Source organism: Mycetomoellerius zeteki, unplaced genomic scaffold (assembly GCF_001594055.1).
Source record: "Mycetomoellerius zeteki isolate Tzet28-1 unplaced genomic scaffold, Tzet1.0 scaffold419, whole genome shotgun sequence".
Taxonomy (NCBI): Eukaryota; Metazoa; Arthropoda; class Insecta; order Hymenoptera; family Formicidae; genus Mycetomoellerius; species Mycetomoellerius zeteki.
The window spans coordinates 5,757-12,387 of record NW_017257413.1 but is presented as its reverse complement, the minus strand read 5'-3'; the positions used below and the strand labels follow the sequence as shown (position 1 = coordinate 12,387).

The window sequence follows — 6,631 nt, the reverse complement described above, 5'->3', positions numbered from 1 at the left end:
CCGAAATCTACGCAATTGTGAACGATCTCACGCGTCTGCACGAATGGGCAACCCATCATACTGACCTGTATGTTGGTGCAACACCCTGTACATTCGGCAGCAATAGGCCGGCTGGACGCTCTTATTCGGTTATCTTTAAACGTTAATATCTCCTTAACTATTATTGACACCGCAAAATGGTACAGGACTTTTCGACTCAGTGTAGTCTGTTCTACATACGCACGAAATATTTTGCGGTCGTTAACAGACACCCTGTATATGTATATCGCATTATATATATTTAGGTTCAAATTCAAGTAGCTCGTCTGCGTCGTCAAACTTGAATACAGGGATGTTAATGAACAAATTATATGTATAATCATAATATATAAAATTTTAAAGGATATAAATCGATACAATCTAAATAGTAATAAAAATCTCCACAAAATATGTGCTTTTATAAATTATATTAAAAATGCATTGTAGATATTAATTGAAATATTTCGATCTACAATTTTAGTCATCTTCAGTAAATCTAAGAAATATCTAAATCAAAATTATATGCTCGTATTATCGCATTACAGTATATGTCTAGCTGTATAATCATTGAGCTGTGATAAAAATGAACTTATGGCAAATGCATTTCTTATACAAAATACCAGAATCTTATCAAATTTTTCGCAGTCTCCACGTTATATATTATATATAAAATCGCTGTCGACGCATATATGTTGTAGATTGGTCAATTTCAACAATAATTATAAAAATCTTAATTAAAAGTGTATACTGTTCAACATTTGGTATGTTTATGAGAAAAATTTAGTAAGAGATTCCAGTACTATAACTTAGTTTAGTACTTTTTTTAAATATTTTAGCGATGCGTGTAAACGTATACACAATATGTGTATTTAATTAAATCATCTTAATACATATCTCAGGGAAAAAAGTTTTTATAGTTGTATAAAATTCCTACAATTTTATAGAATTTTATGTAATTATATATAAAATGTTTATTTCCGGAATGGTACCAATTTAGTACGCCATTTTTTAAATGCATTGCCAAAATTAACATAATTTAGTAGAAAATTACTAATTAGTATGCGTATCAAATGCTCGGTGTAAATTAGGTCTATGTATGAAGAATACATTTGCTGACCATAAGTTTGTTTTTATCACTGCTTGCAGAATTACATATCTAATGCAATAATATGCTATAATATATATAATATTGATTTAGATATTTGTTACATTTACCACAGATAATCAAAATTGTAGGTCGAAACATATGAATTAATGTCTTTAACACATATTTAATAAAATTTTTAAAAGTATACAAATACCTTGTGGATGTTCTGATTAGTAGTTATATTGTACTAATTTATGTTGATGAAAGCTATAATGTATTATTAATTTTAGCAACTTAGTTTTTAATATCTGTTAATTTTTTCATTATTAATTAATTTTGCTTTTCAGCTGTATGGAATGATAAAGCTATAAAATTACTATTTACTTTATATGAAGATAACCAAGATGCTTTCAAGAAAGCACTTCTATTAAAAACAATGTTGTATGGGACAAAATTAAAATAATGAAAGCTATAATGTAATTTTAGCAATTTTAATTTTAGCAATAGTTTTTAATATCTGTTCATTTTTTCATTATTAATTAATTTTGCTTTTCAGCTGTATGGGATGATAAAGCTGTAAAATTACTATTTACTTTATATGAAGATAACCAAGATGCTTTCAAAAAAGCACTTCTATTAAAAACAACGTTGTATGGAACAAAATTAAAATAATGAACGATATATAATTTCGCTAGAACACAGATTAAAGACAAATGGATAAATATGAGAAAAGCCTACATGAAAGTCAAAGATCATAATAGAGGAACAGGTGTCACGCCCAACATTTATCGATATTACAATGAAATGGATAGTCTGTACGAAGACAAACCAAATATAATCCTGTTGCAATAGGGTCCTATATAAGAGAAAAATACATTATCTTTAGATGACAGTGCAATAGATAACAGTCCTAAAAAGAAGAAAACTAAGGTAGAATATCAAGTATCTTCTTGGACGGAAAAATTCATTCAACATTCTAAAGAACGTGATCGGCAAAATGAAGCACGTCAATTAAAGAAAATAAATGCCATTGAAAATGTAACAAAAACGTTCCGTGAAATGATGGAAAAATTAATTGAAAAAATGTAAGATATTTTATATCAGGCCTGTCTAATTTCACTTCCGGAGGCAAAACGCAAAATCATCGACGCAAAAAAATCAATGTGAATCATGCAACAATAACAATGCAAATGTAAGATTTTTTAAATTTTACTTACAAGATACAAACGTATGATTATTATTTTTAATTTATTTTAGAAAGAGAAATTAACTTTCACATAGAAAAAATTTACATCATTTTACAGAGACAGCAGCAAAGCTGAGTAATCATTTAAAATGCCAAATATAAAATACTTAAAAAAATGTATTTAAAATGCAAAATGTTTTTCGAATCCACTTTATATGTAAAATGGATATAAATAGATATATATTTTAAACAGTTTTCGAATACAGAATGGTTTTTCCTACATATATTTTAATATACATTTTTTTAAGTATTTTACATTTAGCATTTTAAATGGCATTTTAAATGCAAAAATACCCAGCCCTGGACAGTAGATGTATGAGATATCCAATTTTCATGGGCCACCATAATTGTGGTATTTAGCATCAACAATGTTAAAAGAAGACAATCATATAAATCATTCGTTTCACAATGATTGATGGTAAAACATGAACCATGTATGTACATATTGCATTAATCATATGAATTTCGATGATAGCAGTGATTGCAGTTATCCCGAGCCGCCAACTATTTTACAATTGTTAATCTGTCTTACAATTGTGTAATCTGTCTTACATGCTAATAATTACTTTATAATTAATAGATCTGCGCTTGTATTTTTGTAATTGAATATTTAATTTTTTTTATATATATTTGTACGTTAATTCGACGCATTCTTTCTACGGAAAGTAAAATTTTATAATTATCTTTTATAGTAGCAATAAGAAGAAGGCTGTATAGAAAATTGTGCAAGTATCGTTCCGAAATATCCTATACTCATGTTACCACTGAGAAAGTAAATAGAGGAAGTAAGACACAGAAGAAACAGTTGTTACTTCGGAAGTCTTTCAAGTTAAGCAATCTGAGGTACAGGATTTTTATAGCCTTATTACATCACTGGCTCTCTTCTATTATATTAGCAATTTTTGTTTATGCTACAGGTAGGTAATCGCTTGACGAGTATATAATAATCTTTATAATGTTGTCTTGATATTACAATAGCTTTAATAATTCTCTGTAATAGTTATATCTTATATCTTATATCATATCTTATATCATATAATATCTTATATCATTTTTAGATTTTAATTAAATTAAGATTAGAACAAACTTTTTCGTAAAGGAGAATAAATATTATATTACAGTGAAGTTTTTGGCTATTATAATACATGGCTATATTTTAGCTGTTGGATTATTTTTCACTGAGAATCATGAGTGTTAACGAGTAATATTATGTTATATTATGTTATATTATAATATGTTTCGGGGTTCACTACTTTCGCAAGAACTTTTCCTCAAGATGCAGTAAAGAAGAGAAAATGACTTGTGTTCAAAGAATACGTTATTATTATTAACTGTGCTTACATACAGGACTGCGAACCAAGTCAAACGCACTCAGCGCTATCCTGGTGAAAATTTTTCTCATAATTTTTATACGAATTGGAAATTTTTTAGAAATACTCAGAAATATTCGGAAAGTTTACATCTCTCAGAATTTTTCATACAAGTGAATTCTGAAATATTCTGAAATTTCTCATCCCAATTAATTTCTCATCCCAATTAATTTAAAAAAAAATATTTTTAAATGTGTTAGATTTTATAACATTTCATCAGAAATTATACTTACAAAAAACCTTAGAAATCTTACGATATTTCATAAGTAACATATATGAAAAGTTCTGAGAAAAGATGTAGATTTTCTGAGAAGTGTTCCAATTCGTATAAAAAATGTGAGAAAGTTATAAAATTATATAGAAATTCTGAAAAATTATATGAAAAATTCTAAGAAAAATTTTCACCAGGGTATCTATCGATTATCGACGTATCTGCTAGCGGGACTTCCGATCCCGAACTATACGCGCCGTAGAGTTTCAAATAAACTTGTAATCCTCTTAAAATATCCCGGCCACATTTAAGAATATCTTTAAATATAATTAACTGACAATAAGGCTGCATATCAAGCGTACGACCTAACTCAAATTAACAAACTAATATTTTATTTTAACAAATAGCTGATCTTAACGATATGGTAACTAATTTTTTGCAATTAAAGGAAATATTGACTGTCTGGTGGTCCTAATCGATCTGTTCAATCTTCGGCATCTTCCTCCACCGGTAGCAAGCATAACTTTCTCACAGGCCTCTTGTATGTTCCATTTGACGTCTGCAGTGTCGCGACTCGAACTTTCCCATCTGAATCTGGTTGGATCTGCGTCACTCGACCAAGTCTCCGGGCTGTTCTTTTGCGGGCTGTTCCCACAAAATTAGTGCCGTTGTCCGAAAATATCTGTGAACATAATCCTCTTCGCGTGACGAACCGCCGTAACGCCGCTATGAACACCTCCGAGAGATCTGTCACCATTTCTAAGTGCACAGCCTTCGTAGCCGTGCAGACAAATATGGTAATGTATCCTTTGCTGATATGCATCCGCCCTCTGTGTCTGCTTTCTCTTATTTGAACGGGACTCGTATAGTCTACTCCAGCTATGGCAAAAGGACGATTCCATCCATTCACTTGTGCTGCTGGAAGTTCACCCATCTTCACCTCCACCGTTGTCGGGTTGAAACGGTAACACTCGATACACTTCCGAGTGATTTTTCGAGCTTCTCTTCTTCCGCTAATTGGCCAATACCGCTGCCGAATGCTGCAAAAATGTTCCGGCGGACAGTGAAGCAGCTTTTCATGTCTGTCACGCAAAATGCTATTCGTTACATAATGCTTTGCCGGTATGACGATGGGATTCTTCTGTTCCAAACTGATTCCTGCATGTCGCAGCCTGCCTCCTACTTGGATTAGACCTTCCTCATCTACAAATACGGCCAATGATTACAATGAGCTCTTTCGCGGGAGCGGTTTATCTTCTGATAAACAGCGAAACTCTGTTGGGAAAGCCTCTCGTTGTACCCAACGAAGGATGGTCTTCTCGGCTCTCTCTAGTTCTCTAGTTCAATGGCATCACTTTCATGTTACCTCTGCAGCTTTCTACAAACCTGGAACAGAAGGCTACAATCCTACAGATTTTAGGATATAACGAATATCTTTGCCAGATATGCAATGGCGGAGCCGTCGTTAGAGCAATAGCTACAGTTCTTCTCTCTGGATAGTCCTTTTCCAGATCTTCTTGGTATGATGGGGGGTTTCCCTTTCTTAACCAGGATGGACCATGTCACCATAACTGATTCTTCGTCAGACTGCTAGCTGAAACTCCTCTTGATAGGAGATCTGCTGGATTTTCTTTTGATGCCACGTGCGACCAGACAGCTCCTTCCGTGAGATTTTGTATTTTGGCGACTTTATTTACCATGAAAGTTTTGAGGGTGTGGTGGTGTCTTTATCCACCCCAATGTCACACCGTACTATCACTCCACAGTTTGACTTGCCCTATTTTATGCATGCACGCCTTTTTTATGCATGCATGTCTTTTTTACTGTATCGTGCTAGCATAAGAGCTGCTTCTAGCTCCAGCTGCGGCAAGGAAATTGTCTTTAACGGCACGACTCTTGCTTTAGTGTAGATTAACTCTGAATAAATTACGCTTTGCTAATCTACACTAATCGCATACAAGCATGCTCCATACGCCCCTTCTGAGGCGTCACCAAATTCGTAAATGTCAAAGGTCGCACTCTGATTGTTGATATTAATGTTTCTCTGTACCTGAAGATTATTCAATTGCTTAAGTGATGCTCGACCGCTTCAGCTGCTGTGGGGAGTTCTTGCTTATGAATGCTTGCCAACCTTAGATACCTCATTGCTAAGAACAGGGCACACGCTGTCCCATATGTTGGCGTATTCAGCCTGTAAAGTTGATATGATTTCGTTACGTCCTGCCGCTACAGAATTAACTGCAAATCCCGATCTTGTTCGGCTACCAGGATCTGCCTGAACATTGATACTACGTCGGTCGTGAACACGAATTCGTGCGTTCTGAATCTATTATAATTAGTATTTTCTGCAAGTCTGCCTGCAGGTTCGGACCTGCTATCAGCTTATCATTCAATGACAAACCATTTGTTGTTTTCGAGGAGGCGTCGAAACTCGCAGCTTGGTTGTCATGCTTTCTGGCCGCAAGACTGATAGATATGGAATGATATAGTGTTCTTGCGCCAATATAGTTATCCTCTACTAAGGACATGCAATCTTGTTACTGGTATACACCCATGAATTTACAGTAGGCTTCTTTAATCATCGGATCCTTTGCTAACCTACGTTCCAATGAAGTCAATCTCTTGATGGCCTGCGGTAGAGAATTTCCCAGCTTGACGTACGAGCGAACGGGTAAGCGGACCACAGATCTACCATCGTC

At 33.7% G+C, this 6,631-nt stretch overlaps 1 pseudogene; it reads left to right on the top strand.

Annotated features, from left to right (window-relative positions):
• Nucleotides 1–1,452: 1,452 nt before the first annotated feature.
• On the top strand, nucleotides 1,453–2,194 carry LOC108726420 (trihelix transcription factor GTL1-like; annotated as a pseudogene).
• The last annotated feature ends 4,437 nt before the right edge of the window (nucleotides 2,195–6,631 follow it).